Consider the following 24,693-nt stretch of genomic DNA (forward strand, 5'->3'; position numbering starts at 1 on the left):
TCCCATGATTATTGTAAGCTACTACTGTAAGCCTATGTCCAACCTGAAATAATGCATTTGAAATAGCATAAAACTGATATAATGAACAACATTTCCCCCACTTCTATCTTCCTAAAACTTTCAAATAACACATAGGCCTACCAATTTTACAATTACAAATCTTATCAGAATACTGAAATCGTTTTTATTCTGCTATTTAAATGTCATTATTGCACGCTTAAAAAGCGAGCACAGGCTGTGGATCTGGCTTTTCTGGACCCCTCTTCCTGACAGCTAAAGGTCCCAAAGCTTCTGTGCATGTGGTCTTCTATGAATAGCTTCCATAATGTTAGCTGTCACGTTAGCTAGCTATTTGTTGTTCAGAAGAAGGAACGTAAACGTTAGAAATCAGGGTTTGACTGTTGTATGAACAGTGTGTGGAGTAATGGTGGTCTAGGATTTTTTTTCTCTGGTCATGTGAGATGCTGGTAAAAATTTGGTTAAACTGATTTAAGTTTGCCTGCATTAAATTCCCCAGCACTAGGAGCGCCACTTCTGGATGAGCATTTTATTCTTTGCTTATGGCCTTATAGAGTTGGTTGAGAGCGGTGTTAGTGCCCGCTTCGTTCTGTGGTGGTAAATAGACGGGTACAAATAATATAGATGAGAACTCTCTTGGTAGATATTGTGGTCTACAGCTTGTCATAAGGTACTCTACCTCAGGCAAGCAATACCTCGAGCCTTCTTTAATATTAGACATCGCGCAACAGCTGTTAATGACAAATAGACACACACCCCCACCCCTCATCTCACCAGAGGTAGCGTCTCTGTTCTGCCGGTGCATGGAAAATCCCGCTAGCTCTATATTGTCAGTTTCGTCGTTCAGCCACGTCTCGGTGAAACATAAGATATTACAGATTTTAATGTCCCGTTGGTAGGATAATCTTAATCTTAGGTCATCAAATTTATTTTCCAATGATTGTATGTTAACAAGAAGAACGGATGGCAGTGGGAGTTTACTCACTCGCCTACGAATTCTCAGAAGGCTTCCGGCCTCTTTTCCTGCATCATGCAAAAGGCGGGGGATCTGTTCCAGTGAATGCAGAATATCCTGCTCGTCAGACTTGTTAAAGAAAAAAGCTTCTTCCAGTCCGCGGTGAGTAATCGCTGTTCTGATGTCCAGAAGTTATTTTTGGTCATAAGAGATGGTAGCAGAAACAATATGCACACAATACGTTTATAAATAAGTTACACAAAATGCAAAAAAACGAACAAAATAGCACAATTGGTTGGGAGAATGTAAAACGTCAGCCATGTTCTTCAGCGCCATCTTTTCCTTAAGGCTAGAGAAATGTAGACAAATATTATGAAAACAAGCAACACCCAAACATGACGGAGAGTAAAACAGGGGAACTAATCCCAAAAAGAAAACGTGACTCTTCGACAGATACAGATTATTTAATCTTTTCACCACCGGGAATGGTAGGGGTGGAAACCGATCTGTTAAAATCAATAAATTACAAACTGGGCATACTTGAACTAGTCAGGAAGGATATAAAAAGAGTTGAAGGCAAGTAACGAAAAAGCTGCGACATTGGAGAAAGATACAAACAAGCTAAAGGGGACAAAACCGATGTTAATGAACTTAAAATGGAGAACATCTTTCTGAGAGAAGCCTTACTTGACATACAGACTAGATTCATGAGAGAAAATCTGGTAATTATTGGTATCCAAGAGAAAGAAGGAGAGGTTCCTGATGCTGTAGTTAGGGAGTTCCTCCTTACAGCTCTTCAGATCCCATGCAAAACTGTCGACAAAATCCAACTTGAATGTGTACACCATTATGGACAGTGAGGGCAGAGACATGAATGCCCAATTGTTACCAAATGTGTGTTTTTTTTAAAAGATAAAATAATGGTTAAAAGCCTGGGCAAAAGACTTGCTGGCAAAAATAGGCATGAATGACCAGTTCAAAAGGAAATTGCAGAATGGCACAAAGTTCTGTATCCAATCTTCAAGGAAAATAGATTGAAAGGATATGTGAAGCTCGCATAGTCGATCAACTGTATATTGATAACCAAATGTTCAGAGATGCAAAGACTACTCCATGGCTATTCTAAATATTACATAGTTCGCATAGAGGAATCAAATAATAGAACACACAATACTAGACATGTCACGGAGCTAGGAGTGGTGGGTGCGGAGTCAGGCGCAGAGAGCAGAGGTTTAGGGAAAACCGTATTTATTCCGGTAAGACAGGTCACGCCAAAAACAACAGGCGAAATAATGACCGACCCAAACAGGACACCAAACAGTCCGAAAAAATAACAAACTGTTCAACGTTGCCCTCTTTCGGTACAGCAAGCACCATCCCCCTCTCCCTGCCTCTCTCTGCTCTTTCAACCAGGATGCTGTGGTCAGTGAGGTCATAAATTCCTCGAAGAGATTATCTCCTCATGGACACAGTATAAGAGACAGAGTGAATTTTCTTAGAGAACAAAGGAATTTCTTCCACCTCACAGAACTTGAAGTCCGAACAAATTTCATGTTCCGGAGAAGGTATAAAAGATCGGTGAAGAATCCAGCTACGAACTGGTCCGTTTGTTACAATTTGGGGTTACAGCTCATGGGAGACGGTGCGGCCACATTACCATAACGCTGTTTATATAATAGCCTCAGATATGAGGTTTACATCTAATTGTTGTATACGATGAATAACTGAGGATGATACTGTTTGTAAAATTGTGTAATGTGATTTTGGACTGTTTAATGAAGGAAACTCCAATTCCCTTTTGAGTTGAACTAAATCAGAGGACCGCGCATGAACCCAGTTAGGGTCAGGCATCCTGGGACAGCCCCTTTTCTGCAATTCCGAATAAAACCCAACTTTGAGAAATTCTCAGGAGACCATGTTTCTCTCAATCACAGGAGGACAAAGGTTGCAGACCATTGCTGAATCTTTTAACCATACCACATGGTTAAACTCTTAGACTATCAATACCGACAGAATAAGAACAAGTCTTTGATATTAATTACTAGTCTGCAGCTAGGAATTCGGTATCATTGAATGTGAAGAACAACAACCGCCGAAACATCCATTCTATAATGAATGAATGAATGTCACTCTGAACTATCCCCTCTAACCATGACAGACAGAGAGAGAGCGAGAGAGAGCGAGAGAGAGCGAGAGAGAGCGAGCGAGAGCGAGAGAGAGAGAGAGAGAGAGAGAGAGAGAGAGAGATTAGGCAGAACAATCATAGAAACATTATCATCTTGGAGAGAGGACGGAAACTCTCCAACAGAAACTAACTTTTCAACAGCGATCAAGACGACACACTGAGCGTAAATATATATATTGATTGCAATTGTTCCCGAATGAGTGAGCGTTCATGTGCAAAGGATTAGCATTTCAATTGTTATAATTATCAACTTTGTAGTGTCTCATCTCAGTTGACCCCCACTTCCCCTTTTGTCCACCAAGCCGCGATACCGGTTTATCCCACTAGGGAAACTCCGTTATCATTTCCTAGTAACTATCTACTGTTTGTTTATGCATTTCTGTGAATTACTTAGTTAGTAAATAAATTATTTAAGACAATTAATGTATGCATGACTCATAGTGAAGACTGGGTTCGTGCAGATAACCAACAATTTACGATGTTTGGAATGAGACTAACCTCACGTTAGAAAGTAAATAATTCATTAATTCGAAGAGTAATTGATCAGATATAAAATATCTGAAAGGTTATATTAGGAAATTATAATTTTATAATCTGAATATTTTCCTTGGTGCCCCGAATTCCTAGTTAATTATAGTTACATGATTAATCAGTTTGATCGCGTAATATTAATTTCAGAGAATCTTTGATAAAAACTAAAAGTCTTCATTTAATGATAGTAAAGACACAACAAAACACAACCATCCACAAACAGAACAGAGAAACAAGCTCGCACAAAAGCAGGCGGGCATAGAAGACTTGAATAGCCCTGAACCAAACCCCAAATGAGAAACAGGTGAAACCTGTGAAACCTCCGACACCGGCCTCAAGGGTTACCCGGAGGGCGAGGCGCAGGGCGATTCGGATGGAGGCGATGGAAATCCCTCAGCAGTCATGGATCCAAGATGTCCTCCACCGGTACCCAGCACCTCTCCTCCGGACCGTACCCCTCCCAGTCTATGAGGTACTGTAGGCCCCTCACCCGGCATCTAGAGTCCAGAATGGAACGTACTGTGTACGCGGGGGACCCCTTGATGTCCGGCGGGGTGCGGAGAGACCTCCGGCACCTCACCTTCCTGCAGGGGACCAGCTACCACTGCGGTGGCGGTCAGCACTCCTCTTCTGCTGCCCACCAGGTCTCCTTTGAGCGCTGCACCCATTCCTCCACTGCAGGAGCTTCGGTCTGGCTCTGATGCCACGGTGCCAGGACCGGCTGGTAGCCCAACATGCACTGAAAAGGCGACATGTTCGTGAAGGAGTGGCGGAGTGAGTTCTGAGCCACCTCCGCCCAAGGGACGTACCTCGCCCATTCTCCTGGCCGGTCCTGGCAAGACCCGCTGGACACTGTGGGGGTGCAGGTTCCAACCGTAACGCCCGCTCGATGTCCGCGTCCACCTCCCATACCACCGGTGCCACCAGACATGAAGCTGGAAGGATGGGAGTAGGATCAATGGACTGCTCCTCGGTGTCATAGAGACGGGACAGCGTGTCAGCCTTCATGTTAAGGGAACCTGGTCTAAAGGAGATGGTGAACCTAAATCTGGTGAAAAACATGGCCCACCTTGCCTGACGAGGATTCAGTCTCCTCGCTGCCCGGATATACTCCAGATTACCGTGGTCAGTCCAGATGAGGAAAGGGTGCTTGGCCCCCTCAAGCCAATGTCTCCACACCTTCAGAGCTTTTACCACAGCTAACAACTCCCGGTCCCCCTCGTCATAGTTTCGCTCCGCCGGACCGAGCTTCTTCGAAAAGAAAGCGCAGGGGCGGAGATTCGGTGGCATGCCCGAGCCCTGTGATAGCACGCTCCAACCCCAGCCTCGGACGCGTCCACCTCCACTATGAACGCCAAAGAGGGGTCCGGATGAGCCAGCACGGGAGCGTCGGTAAACAGCGCATTCAGACGACTAAAAGCTCTGTCCGCCTCTGCTGACCATCGTAAACGCGCCGGCCCGCCCTACAGCAGTGAGGTAATGGGAGCCGATACATCATCGATATATACAACCACACCCTGCCCGTGCAGGTCCCTGAGAATCTCGTCTACGAAGGATTGAAAGACGGCTGGAGCATTCTTCAACCCATACGGCATGACGAGGTACTCATAATGGCCAGATGTGGTACTAAACGCGGTTTTCCACTCATCTCCCTCCGGATACACACCAAATTATATGTGCTCCTGAGGTCCAGGTTTGTGAAAACGCGTGCTCTGTGAAATGATTCTACCACCCTAGTGATGAGAGGGAGCGGGTAACTAAACCCCACTCTCATGGAATTTAGACCTCTATAATCAATGCACGGACGCAGACCTCCCTCCTTCTTTTTCACAAAAAAGAAACTCGAGGAGACGGGTGACATGGAGGGCCGAATGTACCCCTGTCCCAGAGATTCAGTCTCCATAGCCACTCTCTCCTCCTGTGACAACGGGTACACATGACTCCTGGGAAGTGATGTGTTTACCTGGAGGTTTATCGCGCAATCCCCTCGTCGATGAGGTGGTAATTGGGTCACCCTCTTCTTACAGAAGGCGATAGCCAAATCAACATATTCTGAGGGAATGCGCACAGTGGAAAACTGGTCTGGACTCTCCACCGTCGTGGCACTGATGGAAACTCCTCTACACCTACCTGAACACTCCTCTGACCACCCCTTGAGAGCCCCCTGTTTCCATGAAATCCTAGGAGGAAGGAAGAGACTAATCCGCTCCCCATGATCCCCCTGCGTTACCATGTCCAGTGGAACCGTGGCCTCCCTGACCAGCCCTGACCCTAACGGTCGGCTATCTAGGGAGTGCACTGGAAAGGGTTGATCTATCGGCACCAGCGGAATCCCTAACCTAAGAGCGAGTCCGCGATCCATAAAGTTCCCAGCTGCGCCTGAAACGACTAGCGCCTTATGCTGGAGAGAGGGAGAAAACTCAGGGAAAGAGATAGGTAAAAACATGTGACCAACAGGGAGCTCTGAGTGAGTCTGGTGCTGACTCACCTGAGGTGACAGGGAAGTGCTCTGCCTGCCCTCTCGACTCGCAGACGAGCTCCTCCAGCACCGGTAGTGTGTCCTCTCCAACCACAGCTGGTGCAGGAGGAGCCTCCTCCTCCGGTTCCCCTCGATACGGCCCCCCCTAACTCCATAGGTATTGGAGCGGGAGGGCCAGGAGGTGGGACTAACAGGGCCCGTTCTGGACGCCCATGGGCAGCTAGTAGGTTGTCCAGTCGGATCGACGTGTCTATGAGCTCGTCGAGGGAGAGCGTGGCATCCCGACAAGCTAGCGGACGTCCTCCCGGAGGCTACACTGGTAGTGGTCCATCAGGGCTCTGTTGTTCCACCCCTCTCCGGCGGCCAAGGTCCGAAATTCCAGCTCAAAGTCCTGTGCGCTCCTCGTCTCCTGCCTAAAGTGGAACAGCCATTCACCCGTCGCTCGGCCCTCTGGTGGGTGGTCGAACATGACCCGGAACTGGCGGGTGAACTCTGGGTAGTGGTCCCTTGCGGAGTCTGGACTATTCCACACCGCGTTGGCCCACTCCAGGGCTCTGTCAGACAGGAGACGAGGATGCTCATGCTCCCCTCACCAGAGGGAGTCGGGCGAACTGTAGCCAGGTATAGCTCAAGCTGGAGCAAGAATCCCTTGCGCCCAGACGCCGCTCCATCGTACTCCCTTGGGGGCGCGAGACGAAGAGCGCTGGATCCGGACACTGCCGGAGGAGTAGGTTGAGCAGACGGAGGAGGAACTGGAGGCGAGGTAGGGAGACCACTCCTCTCCCATTGGTCCATTCTCTCCATCATCTGGTTCATCGCTGACCCGATTCTATGGAGGATGGCCGTGTGATGGAGGACACGCTCCTCCATAGATGGGAGGGGGGGTGCAGCTGCTCCTGTTGACTCCATGCTAATGGTGCGGGCTTCTGTCACAGAGCTAGGAGTGGTGGGTGCGGAGTCAGGTGCAGAGAGCAGAGGTGTAGAGAAAACCGTATTTATTCTGGTAAGACAGGTCACGCCTAAAATAACAATAATGACCGACCAAACAGGACACCAAACAGTCCGAAAAAATAACAAACACAACCATCCACAAACAGAACAGAGAAACAAGCCCGCACAAAAGCAGGCGGGCATAGAAGGCTTAAATAGCCCTGAACCAAACCCCAAACGAGAAACAGGTGAAACCAATACAGATAGTAGACCGGTTACGACGACCGCCGAGCGCCGCCCGAACAGGAAGAGGAGCCGGGAAGTGTGACAAGACATGGCAAGGATTGTAATAAAAAAAACATGTAGAAAAGCAATAAAATAAGATTGTTAAAGAAATAAACTACAACTACACTATAACATTCTAGATGGGGAATGTTGGAAAATAATTAGTTTTAGACTTTCAATTTATAGTATTTCGTAAATTGATAAGACAGCATTAGAAGAAAGGATAATTAGCTAAATAATACATCTTAAAATATAAGGAACTGGAACACAAAATGATTCAATCAACATGGTAAAACACAGAGAACATAGAAGGCACAGTATGTGGGTGTGTGCGCATGTATTGTGATGGAAGGTGGGGTTTGTGTTTTTGTGTTTGGAAAAGTGTGGAGTTAAGTGAGTGAAAAAGGATACAGGTTGCAAATCCAGGAGCCCATGTGTTTGTGAGCAGGGGTTATGAGAGAAAGCTTTCAATTTTGTGCAGATATGGGAAATACATTTTTAAATAAATTATTAATATGTATTTATTTACTGTCCTATCATGATAGAATGGTCCCCAACCCTATACCCACCTGAGAGATCCATACACTAAAGAGAAGTCCTTATCTGTTTTATAGGCCTACTGTAAGTAGCCTATACACAGCCAAATCAGAAAGGTGAATGTGGTCAGAGACCTACAAAAGCAGCACCGCTCCCTCAAGATTATGAGCCTGCCTGGCAGGGTTGGTCCTACAAAGCCAAAGCCTCTTGATGGGAGAGCATAATATACAAGGAAATTCTTAAAGCTGCTAATGAGAATCTTGACGACCTTGTACCCAGCTGGTGGGGATTCTGGTGGGATGCCCTCACCCTGGCAGTGGCAGTGCTGGCAACACTAGCTGCAGTAACCCACGGGGAAGGGGTCACACTCGGACATTCAGAGAGGGGGAATATTATTGTGGCCCTGGTTGCACAAAATCATCAAAGGTCTGACTGCACAGAGATGCTTGGGAATAGAATCACAATGTGTGGGTGTTTCAGGGGAAGGAAGTACACTTATGTTGGAGTCATTATAACTTGTTTTTCAACCACTCCACAACTGTATTGTTAACAAACTATAGTTTTGGCAAGTCGGTTAGGACATCTACTTTGTGCATGACACAAGTAATTTTTCCAACAATTGTTTACAGACAGATTATTTCACTTATAAGTCACTGCATCACAATTCCAGTGGGTCAGAAGTTTACATACACTAATAAAAAGAGGAGGAAGGGAAGCGCTACTAAGGTACACAATAGTATATTTTGGTAGATAGAAGGTGCTTTTTGGTAAAAGGGGTAAATTGGTCATCAAAAGGAAAGGAGGACCAAGGCACTCTTCATATAATTAATTTAAATGCCTTTATTAGTATGGCATGTTCAATAGAAACAACGTTTTTTTAAACCGACGCGTTTCGGCTGCATGGCCTTCGTCAGGGAGTACAAAAAAAAAAAAAAGAATACAATGTCCTCTTTTGAACAGCTTTTCCAATTAGCCCTAATTGGAAGAGGGAGTGGTTACAAAATTGATTGGACACGCCTAGTAAGCAATACTATACACATTAAAGGGTGAAATACTGTAGCTAAGTTATCATAAAAATACAACTCCAAGCTAGAAATATCAGAAGACTAAAAGGTAGTTCTAACCTTAAATATGACTGGGAGAAGTGTCAAAAATAAGAAAGCAATATATTCCATAGTACACTAGAACACAGCAAAACATGAACAACAGTCTAACCATAGCTGAGGGCAATTGAGCAACATGTCCACTGGATGACAGCAAATGGACCCATCACGACCCTACAGGAAGGGTGAGAAATCCATATCTTCATTTAAACCAGGGTATTTAGTGGCCTGTAGTTTGTAAATCCCAAAACTTTCCCTTTGGTTTAACTGTTTAAGACGGTCCCCTTTTCTAATAGAGGCTGGAACATGATCATTACCCATAGCTTGTAGGGAGGCAGGGTTGCCATGGTGTAGGGACTTGTAGTGCCTTGCCATGGGGTAGTCTTCATTGCCTACCCGTACGGCGTACTTGTGTTCCGCTAAGCGGTCTTGAAGGCGTCTCTTTGTCCGTCCAATGTAGAACACCTTGCACTGTGGACATTCCAATCTATAGATGACATGAGTGGTTTTAAAATTAATTAAATGCTTGACGTAATACTCCATTTTGGAAGCTGTGTCAACAAAATACTTCTTCTGTGCAATATTTGTGCAGTAATTAGGGTGGCAGGGTAGCCTAGAGGTTAGAGCATTGGACTAGTAACTGGAAGGTTGTAAGTTCAAATCCCCAAGCTGACAAGGTACAAATCTGTCGTTCTGCCCCTGAACAGGCAGTTAACCCACTGTTCCTAGGCCATCATTGAAAATAAGAATTTGTTCTTAACTGACTTGCCTAGTTAAAAATATATATATATTCCTGCAAAGGAGCCCTTGGGTTTGTGGTCAAGCCAAGTTTTTTTGAGAGTCACCCGGAAGATAACTGTGGATTAATTTGTCATTTAGGGTAGGACATCTCTTAAAGCTCGGCTACTACATCGACTTGGTGTAGTAGCGTATCACTTTGGATGATTCCCCAATTGTTTTTATTGATTATTTTAATGTTCTCTGCTTCAGGGCTGTATTTTGTAACAAAATACACTCTCTCTGATGTAACACGAGGCGCTCCCCTTCACAAAAAGTTCTCTCTGTCAAGTAATCCAGCCCTTATACCGGCATCTTTCAGGACCTGAACACTGTAGCCCCGATTCAAGAAGCAATTCTCCAATTCAGCAGATTTGACACTGTAGTCTGTTTCCTGATTGCAAATTCTGTGGACTCTTTGGAATTGGCCATATGGAATATTCTCTTTTAACCTTCTGGGGTGAAAGCTGTCTTCCCTCAGAATGGTATTCCCATCTGTAGGCTTCCTAAAGATTGATGTGTGTAAACAACCTTTGTCATTTTTACTAATGTCGAGGTCCAAAAAATGAATGTTATCCTTGCTATACTCCATTGTTAGTTTGAGGTTAGGGTTAATGTTAAGGTATTGGTGGAAGGAAATAAGTTAATCTTCTGAGCCGGACCAAAACAGACAAACATCATCAATATAGCGTCCCCACCATACAATCCGTCAAAGAAATGGTTGTTTTAATTAAATGAAGTCATTTTCCCGTTTACCCAAGTACAAACCAGCATAGGAAGGGCTGTAGCTCCCATGGCACACCCTTTGACCTGCTTAAAAATACGACCCTGAAAGATAAAGATGTTATGATTAAGAATCCATTCAGTCAGTGAGACAATGAATTCTGTAGGAGGCATCTCAGTTTCAGATCGGGTACTCAAGAAATGGTACATAGCTGCCAAACCTTGTTCATGCTCAATGGTGGTGTGTATAGACTCCACATCCATGGTGACTAAAAAGGAAGCTGTACCTATATTGTTCTATTCCTTAATTTTGTTCAACACATCTGTGGTATCTTGAAGATAGGCTGGGAGTGACGTCAGAAAAGGCTTAATAAAGTAATCAATGTGCTTAGAGATGGCAGACCAGTCATTAGTGGTAATGAAAGTCTGACAGAACCCATCTCTAAGTACATTGATTACTTTATTAAGCCTTTTCTGACGCATGCACCCTTGTGGGGCCCCAGCGTTGAGGATCAGCGAAGTGGAGATGTTGTTTCCTACATTCGCCACCTAGTGGCGGCCCGTCAGGAAGTCCAGGACCCAATCACACAGGGCAGGGTTGAGACCCAGGGCCTCAAGTTTAATGATGAGCTTCGAGAGTACTATGGTGTTGAATGCTGAGCTGTAGTCAATGAACAGCATTCTTACATAGGTTTTCCTCTTGTCCAGGGCAGTATGCAGTGCGATGGCAATTGCATCATCTGTGGATCTATTGGTGCGGTAAGCAAATGAAAGTGGGTCTAGGGTGTCAGTTAAGGTAGAGGTGATGTGATCCTTAACTAGCCTCTCAAGCACTTCATGATGACAGTAGTGAGTGCTATGGGGCGATGGTCATTTAGTTCAGTTACCTTTGCTTTCTTGGGTACATGGATAATGGTGGACATCTTGAAGCAAGTGGGACAGCAGACTGGGATATGGAGAGATTGAAATTGTCCATAAACACTCCAGCAAGCTGATCTGTGCATGCTTTGAGTACGCGGCTAGGGATTTCGTCTGGGGCGGCTGCCTTGCGAGGGTTAACACGCTTAAATGTCTTACTCATGTCGGCCACGGAGAACGAGAGCCCACAGTCCTTAGGAGCGGGCCGTGTCAGTGGCACTGTGTTATCCTCAAAGCGGGCGAAGATGGTGTTTCGCTTGCCTAGGAGCAAGACGTCGTTGTCCACGAAGTGGCTGGTTTTCCCTTTGTAATCTGTGATTGTCTGTAGACCCTGCCACATACTGTACGTCTTGTGTCTGAGTCGTTGAATTGTGACTCTACTTTGTCTATGTACTGATGTTTTGCTTGTTTGATTGCCTTAAGGAGGGAATAACTACACTGTTTGTATTCAACCATATTCCCAGTCACCTTGCTATGGTTAAATGCGGTTTGCGCTTTCAGTTTTGAGCGGATGCTGCCATCTATCCATGGTTTCTGGTGTGGGTCGTTTTTAATAGTCACCGTGAGACAACATTCCCTATACACTTCTTTATGAACTCAATCACTGTGTCCGTGTAAACGTCAATGTTATTCTCAGAGGCTGCATGATCTCCCAGTCTACGTGATCAAAACAATCTTGAAGCATGGATTCTGACTGGTCAGACCAGCGTTGAATGGCACGGGTACTTCCTGTTTGAGTTTCTGTCTATAGTAAGGGAGGAGCAAAATGGAGTTGTGATCTGATTTGCCGATGGGAGGGTGGGGGAGGGGATTTGTAGGCATCTTCAAAAGGCGAGTAGCAGTGGTCTAGTGTTTTTTTCTAAGCGAGTACTAAAGTCAATGTGTTGATACAACTTCGGTAGAGTTTTCCTTACATTTGTTTTGTTCAAATCCCAAGCTACAATAAATGCGGCCTTAGGATATGTGGTTTCCAGTTTGCATAAAATCCAGTGTAGTTCCTTGAGGGCCATCGTGGTATCGGCTTGAGGGGGAATATACATGGCTGGGACTATAACCGAAGAGAATTCTCTTGGGAGGTAATACGGTCGGCATTTGATTGTGAGCTATTCTAGGTTGGGTGAACAAAAGAACTTGAGTTTCTTCTTCCCGGATAGTTATTTATTCCTGTCTGCTGAGAACCCAGCTGGCTGTATGGATGGGAACAGTATATGCCGAGAGAGCCATGATTTTGTGAAACAGAGTATGTTACAGTCCCTGATGTCTCTCTGGAAGGAGATCCTCTCCCTGAGCTCGTCTACTTTATTGTCCAGAGACTGAACATTAGTGAGTAATATACTTGGAAGCGGTGGATGGTGTGCCCGCCTCCTGAGTCAGACTAGACGTTCACTCAGAATACCTCTTCTCCCCCGGCGGCGTCTTGGAGTTCAATTGCCCTGGGTGGCACGAACAAAGGATCCAATTCGGAAAATTCATATTCCTGGTCGTAATGCTACCGCCACTCTGATATCCAAAGTTATTTCCAGCTGTATGTAATAACACAAAAAACATTCTGGGCTAATGGAGAAAACAGCAGCGGGTCCTGTTGGGCCTGTGTGTGTGGGGCTACAGATGTACTTCATTTTCTCATTTAGCCTGCCCTAGTTACTGTCATGCCTGAAGGCTTCAAGGTAATGAGAGCCAATGATGCTGTCATAACTCTCCTGTGACAATCTGAAGGATCAGGTTACAGTGGGTCCACTCTACAGCATGCTCTCTCTCATAGAGGGGGAGAGCGGGAAGTCGGCTGTTTTATGGTCAGTCATAAAATACGCTGCCCCTATGCTCTTTAGTGTTCGAGATTGGAATGTAGTCTGTGGAACACAGAGAGACACTTGGACATCAAAAGTTTGAATAATTAAACAATATTTATATTTTTAAGAATGTGGGAGTGGTCCGTGAACACTTGAGGACTGTCATGACGAGTGTGTTTATCTCATGAAGGACAGGAAACACACATAACTGTATCTCTTAAAGTGTACATTTCCCAACTTTCAGGTTTACATCTAAATATTGTGAAACGCATGTGATTCAACATGAAACTATTTGTGAAAATATGTAATGTGATGTTAACTTCTTGACGCTACCCATCCCTGTCGTGGAATCATGAATAGCATAGCGCAACAGTCAAATAATATTACTAAAAAATATTCGTATTCATGAAATCACAAGTGCTATATTGCAAAACACAGTTTAGCCTTTTGTTAATCCACCTGTCATCTCAGATTTTGAAATTATGCTTTACAGCGAAAGCAATCCAAGCGTTTGTGTAAGTTTATCGATAGCCTAGCATACACTTAGCATCAGGAAGCTTGGTCACAAAAATCAGAAAAGCAATCAAATTAACCGTTTACCTTTGATGATCTTCGTATGTTTTCACTCACGGGACTCCCAGTTACACAACAAATGTTCCTTTTGTTCCATAAAGATTATTTTATACCCAAAATACCTCTGTTTGTTTGTCGCGTTATGTTCAGAAATCCACAGGAAAGAGCGGTCACGACAACGCAGATGGAAATTCCAAATAGTCTCCATAATGTCCACAGAAGCATGTCAAACGTTTTATATAATCATTCCTCAGGTAGTTTTTAAAATATATATTCGATAATATATCAACCGAGTGTGTAGGTTTTTCAATAACAGCGGGAGGAACAATGGCGGCTTTACTCTGTAGCGCAAAAACTCATTCTGAGAGCCCCCACCTATCCACTTACGCAATGTGATCTTTCATGCTAATTTTTCCAAATAAAAGCCTGAAACTATGTATAAAGACTGTTGACACCTTAGGGAAACCGTAGAAAAAGGAATCTGGTTGATATCCCTCTAAATGGAGGAAAGGCATGCATAGGAACAGAAGGGTTTCAAAATAAGAGGCACTTCCTGATTGGATTTTCCTCAGGGTTTCGCCTGCTATATCAGTTCTGTTATACTCACAGACAATATTTGGACAGTTTTGGAAATTTTAGAGTGTTCTCTATCCTAATCTGTCAATTATATGCATATTCTAGAATCTGGTCATGAGAAATAGGCCGTTTACTTTGGGAACGTTATTTTTCCAAACATAAAAATAGTGCCCCCTAGCTTCGAGAGGTTAACCTTCTAAATGAGAAAATATGGGTTTTCATATAAAGTTAACCAAATCAATGGCCACGCCCACGTGAGCATAGACATTACGTTGGCGTCATGGACCGCCCTTTTCTCAGAAGTGTTTAAAACCCACTCCTGACGAAATGTACATTAGACCAGAAAATATGGAGCTGAGGCTACATGTTGAAATGGTTAAGAACTACAACTCTATAGGCCACGGAGACCATAGAGCTGTATTTTTGGCTACAAGGCTGGAAATGGTTAAACTCTGAGACTATCGATCACTACAAAATAAGAGTAAATCCTAGACGTATAATTACTAGTCTGCAGCTGGAAATGACGTACATGTAAGTCTAGTACAAGAATACCGACAACCGCGGAAGCGTCTATTCTATGCAACTGTCACGAACGTCGTCACGGACAAAGCTGCAGCGTGGTGAGCGTACATTTATTTTTATTTTGAATGTCGCCAACAAAAACAAGAAACAACAAAACGACTGTGAAGCTGACTAGGGCTATACAGGCCACTAACACAGATAACTACCCACAACTAAGGTGGAAAAACAGGCTGCCTAAGTATAGTTAACAATCAGAGACAACGATAGACAGCTGTCCCTGATTGAGAACCATACCCGGTCAAAACATAGAAACAGAAAACATAGAAATAAAGAAACTAGAATGCCCACCCTAGTCACACCCTGGCCTAACCAAAATAGAGAATAAAAGCCTCTCTATGGCCAGGGCGTGACAGTACCCCCCCCCCCCCCCCCAAAGGTGCGAACTCCGGGTGCAAAACCTGACTATAGGGGAGGGTCCGGGTGGGCATCTACTTCGGTGGTGGCTCCGGTGCGGGGCAAAGACCCCGCTCCACCTCTGGCTCCCCCCACTTTGGTGGCGCATCTGGATGGCGGATCCTCGCTGCAGGCCCCGGACTGGGGACTCTCGCTGCAGGCCCCGGACTGGGGGCCCTCACTGCAGGCCCCGGACTGGGGAACCTCGTTGGTGGCTCCGGACTGGGGACCGTCGCTGGAGGCTCCGGACTGGGGACCGTCGCTGGAGGCTCCGGACTGGGGACCGTCGCTGGAGGCTCCGGACTGGGGACCGTCGCTGGATGCTCCGGACTGGGGACCGTCGCTGGATGCTCCGGACCGGGACCGTCGCTGCAGGCTCCGGACCGGGGACCGTCGCTGCAGGCTCCGGACCGGGGACCGTCGCTGCAGGCTCCGGACCGGGGACCGTCGCTGCAGGCTCCGGACCGTGGATCATCGCTGGAGGCTTCGTGCCATGGACCATCCCCGGAGGCTTCGTGCCATGGACCATCCCTGGAGGCTTCGTGCCATGGACCATCCCTGGAGGCTTCGTGCCATGGACCATCCCTGGAGGCTTCGTGCCATGGATCATCACTGGAGGCTTCGTGCCATGGATCATCCCTGGAGGCTTCGTGCCATGGATCATCCCTGGAGGCTTCGTGGCATGGACCATCACTGGAGGGAGGAGACGTATAGGCAGCCTGGTGTGTGGAGCTGCCACAGGGCTTACCAGGCTGGGAAGACATACAGGAGGCCTGGTTCTGGGAGCAGGCACAGGAATCACCAGGCTGGGGAGACATACAGGAGGGCAGGCACAGGACTCACCAGGCTGGGGAGACATACAGAAGGCCTGGTTCTTGGAGTAGGCACCGGATACACTGTGCCGTGGAGGCGCACTGGAGGTCTCAAGCGTAGAGCCTGCACAACCCGTCTTGGCTGTGCCAGTGCCCCGGCAAATGCGGGGCACTGGCACAGGACGCACTGGGCTGTGCAGACGCACCGGAGACACAGTGCGCAGAGCTGGCGCAGGATATCCTGGGCCGAAGAGACGCACTGGAGGCCAGGTGTGCTGAGCCGGCACCATCCGTCCTGGCTGGATGCCCACTCTAGCCCGTCCAATGCGGGGAGCTGGAATGTAGCGCACCAGGCTGTGATTGCGCACTGGAGACACCGAGCGCTCCACCGCATAACACAGTGCCTGACCAGTACCACGCTCCCTACGGTAAGCACGAGGAGTTGGCTCAGGTCTCCAAACTGACTCAGCCAATCTCCTCGTGTGCCTCCCCCCCAAAAGAATTGGGCTGCCTCTTGTGCCTGCTCCGCTGTGCCAACTCCTCGTACTGTCACCGCTCTGCTTTCGCCGCCTCTATCTCCTCCCTTGGAGGCCAATACTCTCTAGCCTTTGCCCAAGGTCCCTTGCCTTCCAAGATTTCCTCCCATGTCCATTCCTCCAGAAAACGCTGCTCCTCCCGGCCACGCCGCTTGGTCCGTTTGTGGTGGGTAGTTCTGTCACGAACGTCGTCAGGGAAATGACCGGACCAAGGTGCTGCGTGGTGAGCGTACATTTCTTTTTATTTTGAATGTCGCCAACAAGAAACAACAAAAAACGACTGTGAAGCTGACTAGGGCTATACAGGCCACTAACACAGATAACTACCCACAACTAAGGAGGAAAAACAGGCTGCCTAAGTATGATTCCCAATCAGAGACAACGATAGACAGCTGTCCCTGATTGAGAACCATACCCGGCCAAAACATAGAAACAGAAAACATAGAAATAAAGAAACTAGAATGCCCACCCTAGTCACACCCTGGCCTAACCAAAATAGAGAATAAAAGCCTCTCTATGGCCAGGGCGTGACAGCAACGACCATCTTTAGACCTGACGTATCCATTACAACAGACACTATCCAGAGCCGCAAAGAAAGCTACAACCACAAAGGACATTGTGACTTCTGGGGAAGTTAACCAGAGACTCTCTGATGAGCTGACCCTCAAGCAGACAGACCGGCGATTCCAACAGAGAAGACAACAACGGCATATGGGCGTAAATATATACATTGCAATTATTCTCAAATGAGCGGCTGTTCATGTGCAAAGAATTAGCATTTCAATGAATATAATTATCAATTGTGTGTAGTGAATACATTTAGTCTTTCCCGCTCTTTCTCAGGCCCCACCCCTTTTCTTTGTCGACCAAACTGTCATATCGGCTTCATTCACTGGGGACTTTTTCTTTGTGTCATGTAGTAACCCAAATATCTACTGTTTGTTTGTTATATATTTCTGTGCTTATTTAGTTAGCTAGTAAATAAATAATTAATCCGATTTGCATATCGCTGATTCATCATTTAGGCTAGCGTTCGTGCAGATATCCAAGGGTTTGCAACATTCAGTAATGAGAACTGATGAGGTAATAATAATTCATTAATAAGCGACTGTTTTGAGATGTGAAAATATCTGAAGAGTCAATTCGGGAAATAGAGACTCTAAATATTTTCCCGTGGTGCCCCGACTTCCTAGTTAATTAAATTTGACATGATTAGGTTAATCACGTAATAATAATTACACATTGAGAATGGACTTGATAAAAGACACGACAATGCTCTTAGAAGTATGTTCCCATGCAGCAGTATGGAGTAGCCTGAGTATTAGAGAGGAAAGATTCACTACATGACCAAAAGTATGTGGATACCTGCTCGTCGAACTTCTCATTCCAAAATCCTGGGCATTAATATGGAGTTGGTCTCCCCTTTGCTGCTATTATAGCCTCCACTCTTCTGGGAAGGCTTTCCACTAGATGTTGAAACATTGCTGCAGGGACTTGCTTCCATTCAGCCACAAAAGCATTAGTGAGGTTGTGCACTGATGTCGGGCGATTAGGCCTGGCTCCCAGTCGGCGTTCCAATTCATCCCAAAGGTATGCAATAGGGTTGAGGTCAGGGCTATGTGCAGGCCAGTCAAGTACTTCCACAACCGATCTCGACAAACCATTTCTGTAGGGACCTCGCTTTGTGCATGGGGGCATTGTCATGTTGAAACAGGAAAGGGGCTTCCCCAAACTGTTGTCACAAAGTTGGAAGCACAGAATCGTCTAGAATGTCATTGTATGCTGTAGAGTTAAGATCTCTTTTCACTGGAACTAAGGGGTATAACCTGAACCATGAAAAACAGCCAGCCCCAGACCAACAGCCTCCTCCACCAAACGTTACAGTTGTCACTATGCATTGGGGCAAACCCAGTTTGGCGGATGTCCAATGGCGGCAAGCTTTACACCACTCCAGCCGATGCTTGACATCGCACATGGTGATCTCAGGCTTGTGTACTGCTGCTCAGCCGTGGAAACCCATTTTATGAAGCTCCCGACGAACAGTTCTTGTGCTGACTTTGCTTCCAGAGGCAGTTTGGAACTCGGTAGTGAGTGTTGCAACCGAGGACAGACAATTTTTACGCGCTACGTGCTTCAGCACAAGAAGCCGTTGTTCCCAGACATTTCCACTTCACAGTAACATCACTTACAGTTTACCTGCTCCAGCAGGGCAGAAACTTGGCGACCTGATTTGTTGGAAAGGTGGCATCCTTTGACAGTGCCACGTTTAAAGTCACTGAGCTCTTCAGTAAGGCCATTCTACTGGAAATGTTTGTCTATGGAGATTCATGGCTGTGTGCTCGATTTTATACATCTGTCAGCAACGGGTGTGGCTGAAATAGCAGAATCCACTAATTTGAATGGGTGTCCACATACTACACTGCAGCATTGAGGACAACAGATTGGATATGTACTGTGGTTGTAGGGGTGGAAACTTTCAAATGTGTGTGGGGTGTTTTAGAATGTGTGTGTGTCTGTGTGTGTGTGTGTGTGTGTGTGTTGGGGGGGGGGGGGGGGGTCTAGGACATTCAAACAGTGGGAACAAGAGCTAGCTAGATGTTGCATCCAGGCAACTTGTATAGTGTCTCTGCAATGAAAATCCCATGAATCAATCCCACAGCTCTGTGCACTGCAAATAAATAAATAATGACATCTCTAAAAGGTTTCCACAGGGACAGATACGCCATTCTCCCTTCCTCCAGGAAATACATGTAAGTGCCTGTGTAATCCTGATGATGGTGGATAGGCCCATAACTGCAGTGTTGCACTTGATAATTGCTGCCACTGCACAAGTGGTCGTTAATGCAACATTGGCTGCCATCTTTCCCTCTCTCTCTCTTAGTGGTGGTGGAGTGGAAGTAATTATGGTGAATATTTATCCGAGAGCTCCTGCTCCTCTCTCTGTTTCTGTGAGAGAAGGCAGGCAAGGCAACCAAACCGACTGTGAACACCGCACATTAGAAGAGTAGCAGACGTATTGTTGTGGGCTTTAACAAAAAGGAGAACAACGCCAGATCAGGTTCTGCTTCGTCTCTTCTCTCTCAAGAGCGCTGGGATTCTTTTAATACCTCTCCTGGAAGACATACAGTACCAGTCAAAGGTTTGGACACGCCTACTCATTCAAGGGTTTTTCTTTATTTTTTACTACTTTCTACATTGCAGAATAATTGTGAAGACATCAAAACTATGAAGTAACACATACATCAAAATATATTTTAAATCTTAGATTCTTCAATGTCGCCACCCCTTTGCCTTGATGACAGCTTTTCATTTTCTCAACCAGCTTCATGAGGTAGTCACCTGGAATGCTTTTCCAACAGTTTTGAAGGAGTTCCCACATATGCTGAGCACTTGTTGGCTGCTTTTCCTTCACTCTGCGGTCCAACTCATCCCAAACCATCTCAATTGTGTTGAGGTCGGGTGATTGTGGAGGCCAGGTCATCTGATGCAGCACTCCGTCACTCTCCTTCTTGGTCAAATAGCCCTTACACAGCCTGGAGGTGTGTTTTCGGTCATTGTCCTGTTGAAAAACAAATGATAGTACCACTAAGCACAAACCAGATGGGATGGCATATCGCTGCAGAATGCTGTGGTAGCCATGCTGGTTAAGTGTGCCTTGAATTCTAAATAAATCACCAACAGTGTCACCAGCAAAGCACCCCCACACCATCACACCTCCTCCTCCATGCTTCACGGTGGGAACCACACATGCGGAGATCATCCGTTCACCTACTCTGCGTCTCACAAAGACACAGCAATTCGAACCAAAAATCTCTAATTTGGACTCATCAGACCAAAGGACAGATTTCCACCGATCTAATGTCAATTGTTTGTGTTTCTTGGGCCAAGCAAGTCTCTTCTTATTGTTGGTGTCCTTCAATTCAACCATGGTCAATTCAACCATGAAGGCCTGATTCACCCAGTCTCCTCTGAACAGTTGATGTTGAGATGTGTCTGTTATATGAACTCTGTGAAGTGCAATATGATGTGCAGTTAATTGCCCATTTCTCTGAGGCTGGTAACTCCAATGAACTTATCCTCTGCAGCAGAGGTAACTCTGGGTCTTCCTTTCCTGTGGCAGTCCTCTTGAGTTTCATCATAGCGCTTGATGGTTTTTGCGACTGCATTTGAAGAAACTTTCAAATTTCTTGAAATGTTCCGGATTGACTGACCTTCATGACTTAAAGTAATTATGGACTGTCATTTCTCTTTGCTTATTTGAGCTGTTCTTGCCATAATATGGACTTGGTCTTTTACCAAATTGAAATGCATTCCAGGCGACTACCTGATTATGCTGGTTGAGAGAATGCCAAGAGTGTGCAACGCTGGCAACAATGCAAAGGGTGGCTACTTTGAAGAATCTCAAATATAAAATATATTTTGATTTGTTCAACGCTTTTTTGGTTACTATATGATTTCATGTGCTATTTCAAAGTTTTGATAACTTAAATTTTATTCTACAATGTAGAAAATAAAAAATAAAGAAAACCCTGGAGTAGTTTCTAAACTTTTGACTGGTACTGTATGTTTAAAGGCATATAAGTTTTAGATTCATGTTGAGCAGACAGGCAGGCTGTTGCCCTGCATATTCTGATTCACCCACTCCACTGGCTGGTAAATTAACTATTGAGGGGGATAAGGTGGGGAACATGACAAGAACTTAGACAGAATATTTCACGCTATTGTAGACTGGGGTTGCCAACTGTAGGCTACTTTGCTGGGTCTGATATCTCCTTTTCAGCACAGGTCCAGCTAGTTGCTGGAACTGTCCTGAAAATAGAGCCAGCAAAGCAGACTGCTGTTGGCAATAGTAGTCTACGATCGTGAATGCGTTTCCGGGCCAGCCAAGTACAGCTTGGCTCGGGTCAGCTCGGCTTAGAAGTGTGGAAAGGGTATTGAAATAGCATTCTACTACCAGATAGTATAAGATGAGCTCATTGGAATTATCCATTAGTTGCAAGAATTTAGATGCTGATGACAATGGCCTACACCTGTCTATGAAAACAATGTGGTACAGTACTCTATGAAACAATGTCAATAAAGAGCTTTTATAGATTGACCACAGGGTGGCACACAAACAATATGATATGGCATGGCACTCAGCAGACTCAGCTCAACTTCAGTAGGCCTAGAGCTGATATTATACATTAATACTATTAGGCACCCAAAATCCCCATTACACATCCACATAGAATTGCCTTCCCAGATGTATTTCTTTAGTTGAGTAAACAATTTATTGGAGAATGTAAAATAATTTACTGTACAAAAGCACAGAGGGCTATTCATGCTGTGCTAACACGTCCTGGTCACCTGTGTACTTATATGTACAAACGTGACCAGTGACCACACCCCATCTGAGAGTGTCCCTAGTTTACAAATGACGAAGTTAAAACAGCCCTAGACAGACAATATATTCACAACACTTGATTAAATGAGCACATAAGCCATCGACATAAGCAGACGGAAATGGCCCCTACAACATGAACAGTAGGGGACTCACTTTTCATGCCCGAGACCCAAATGCAGACAGGAGGCAGATGGTTGGAGTCTTACAATGTTTATTACTCCAAAGGGGTTGGCAAGAGAATGGTTGTGTACAGGCAAAAATTCAAAACCAGATCAAAGTCCATGGGTACAGAGTGGCAGACAGGCTCGTGGGCAAGGCAGGCAGAATGGTCAGGCAGGCAGGTACAAAGTCCAGAAACAGGCAAGGGTCAAAACCGGGAGGACTAGAAAAAGGAGAATGAGAAAAAACACAGGTTGACTTGGAAACATACAAGACAAACTGGCACAGAGAGACAGGAAACACCTGGAGGGGGTGAAGACAATAACAAGGACAGGTGAAACTGATCAGGGTGTGAGACAGTACCCCCCCCCCCCTCTAGGGACGCCACCTGGCGTCCTACCTAGGCGCATACCTGGTTGACTAGGGTGTCGGCGGTGGAAGTCAGTGGTGAGGGCTGGATCCAGGATGTCTCTAGCGGGAACCCAGCACTTCTCCCCCGGGCTGTAATCCTCCCAGTCAACCAGGTACTGGAAACCCCTGCCCCGTGGTCGAACACCCAGGAGACGTTTTACTGTGTAGGCCAGATGGCCATCAATGACACGGGGGGGGGGGGGGGGGGGCTAGGGACAGAAGACAAAGAACATTGAGACACGGGCTTAATCTTAGACACATGGAAGGTAGGGTGAATACGGAGGGTACGGGGTATCACAAGACGGACAGCAGTGGAACTCAGGACTCTGGAGATGGGAAATGGACCAATGAAATGAGGGGACAGTTTGCGGGACTCTACCCGAAGGGCCAGGTCCTGTGTGGACAGCCATACCCTCTGCCCAATGCGATAGCAGGGAGCTGGGGTCCGGCAACGGTCCGCTCGTCGACGATACCTGGAGTTGGTTTTGAGAATAGCCGCCCTGGCTCTTCTCCAGGTATGTTTACAGCGGTGGGCAAACATCTGGGCCAAGGGTATGCTGACCTCATGCGCTTGTTCAGTGAAGAGTGGAGGCTGATTCCCGTTTTGAGTTCTCCATGAGGTGAGTCCCGTGGCAGAACTGGGAAGAGTGTTCCAGGCATACACCACTCAGACCAGTTGACAGCTCCAGGTAGTGGGGTTGGTTGAGACCAGGCACCTTAAGGTGGTCTCCAGGTCTTGGTTGGCTCGCTCTGACTGACCTTTAGTTTGGGTATGAAATCCGGATGACAGACTGGCCGACGACCCAATAAGGGTGCAGAATGACTTCCAGAACTGAGACAAGAACCCCGATCTGAGACCATGTCTACTGGAAGTCCATGGATCCGGAAGACATGCTGCACCAAAAGCTGGGCTGTCTCCTTGGCAGAAGGTAGTTTGGGGTGAGGGATGAAATGGACGGCCTTGGAGAACCAGTCGACTACAGTCAGAATGGCAGTGTTGCCATCAGACGGAGGGAGCCCAGTGACAAGGTCCAGAGATCTAGGAGACCAGGGACGATGAGAAACCGGTAGTGGCTGCAGGAGGCCAGTGGGAGCTTGCCGTGGAGTCTTGTTTTGAGCACACACAGTGCATGCGGTGACAAAGGCAGAGATGTCAGGGACCATTGTGGGCCACCAGAAACATTGTCGAAGGAAGGCTAGTGTACGACGGGACCCTGGATGACAGGTCAGCCTGTAGGAATGAGCCCATTCCAGCACGGGACTGGATTAGGGATAAACAGCCGGTTAGCCGGGCCCCCTTCAGGTCCAGGCTGGGAGCATTGTGCCTCGTGGACCAGGTTCTCAATACCCCAATCCACAGCGGCAGCAAGGCATGAGGTAGGGAGAATGGTTTCAGAGGTTAAGGGTGTGACAGAGGAACTGTATAAGCGGGAGAGTGCGTGAGGCTTCACATTCTTTGACCCTGGGCAGCAGGAGATGGTGAAGTTAAATCTGGTGGACAGGAAGGCCCACTGGGCCTGCCTGGAGTTGAGGCGCTTGGCTGTACAGAGATATTCAAGGTTTTTATGGTCGGTCCAGACCAGGAATGGCTGTTCTGCTCCTTCCAGCCAGTGCCTCCTCTCTTCCAACCGCCAGGAGTCACCGCCAGGATTTCTCGGTTTCCATCATCGTAGTTCCTTTCAGCAGGATTGAGACGATGGGACAAGAAGGCACAGGGATGAAGCTTCTGGTCCTGGGCAGATCGCTGGGACAGGATGGCCCCGACTCCAACATCCAAAGCATCAACTTCCACCACAAATTGATGCGAGGGGTCTGGATGGAAGAGGATGGGTGCTGTTGTGAACCGATGCTTCAGGTCCACAAAGGCTTTGTTGACAGCTGGAGACCATTTGAACGATGCCTTGGGAGAGGTGAGTGCCGAGAGGGGGACCACCAGGGGGCTGTAATCCTGAATGAAACGGCGGTAGAAGTTTGCAAACCCAAGAAACCGTTGCAACTGCGCCCTGGACGTTGGTTGAGGCCAATCCACCACTG

Source organism: Oncorhynchus mykiss, chromosome 24 (genome assembly GCF_013265735.2).
Source record: "Oncorhynchus mykiss isolate Arlee chromosome 24, USDA_OmykA_1.1, whole genome shotgun sequence".
Lineage (NCBI taxonomy): Eukaryota > Metazoa > Chordata > Actinopteri > Salmoniformes > Salmonidae > Oncorhynchus > Oncorhynchus mykiss.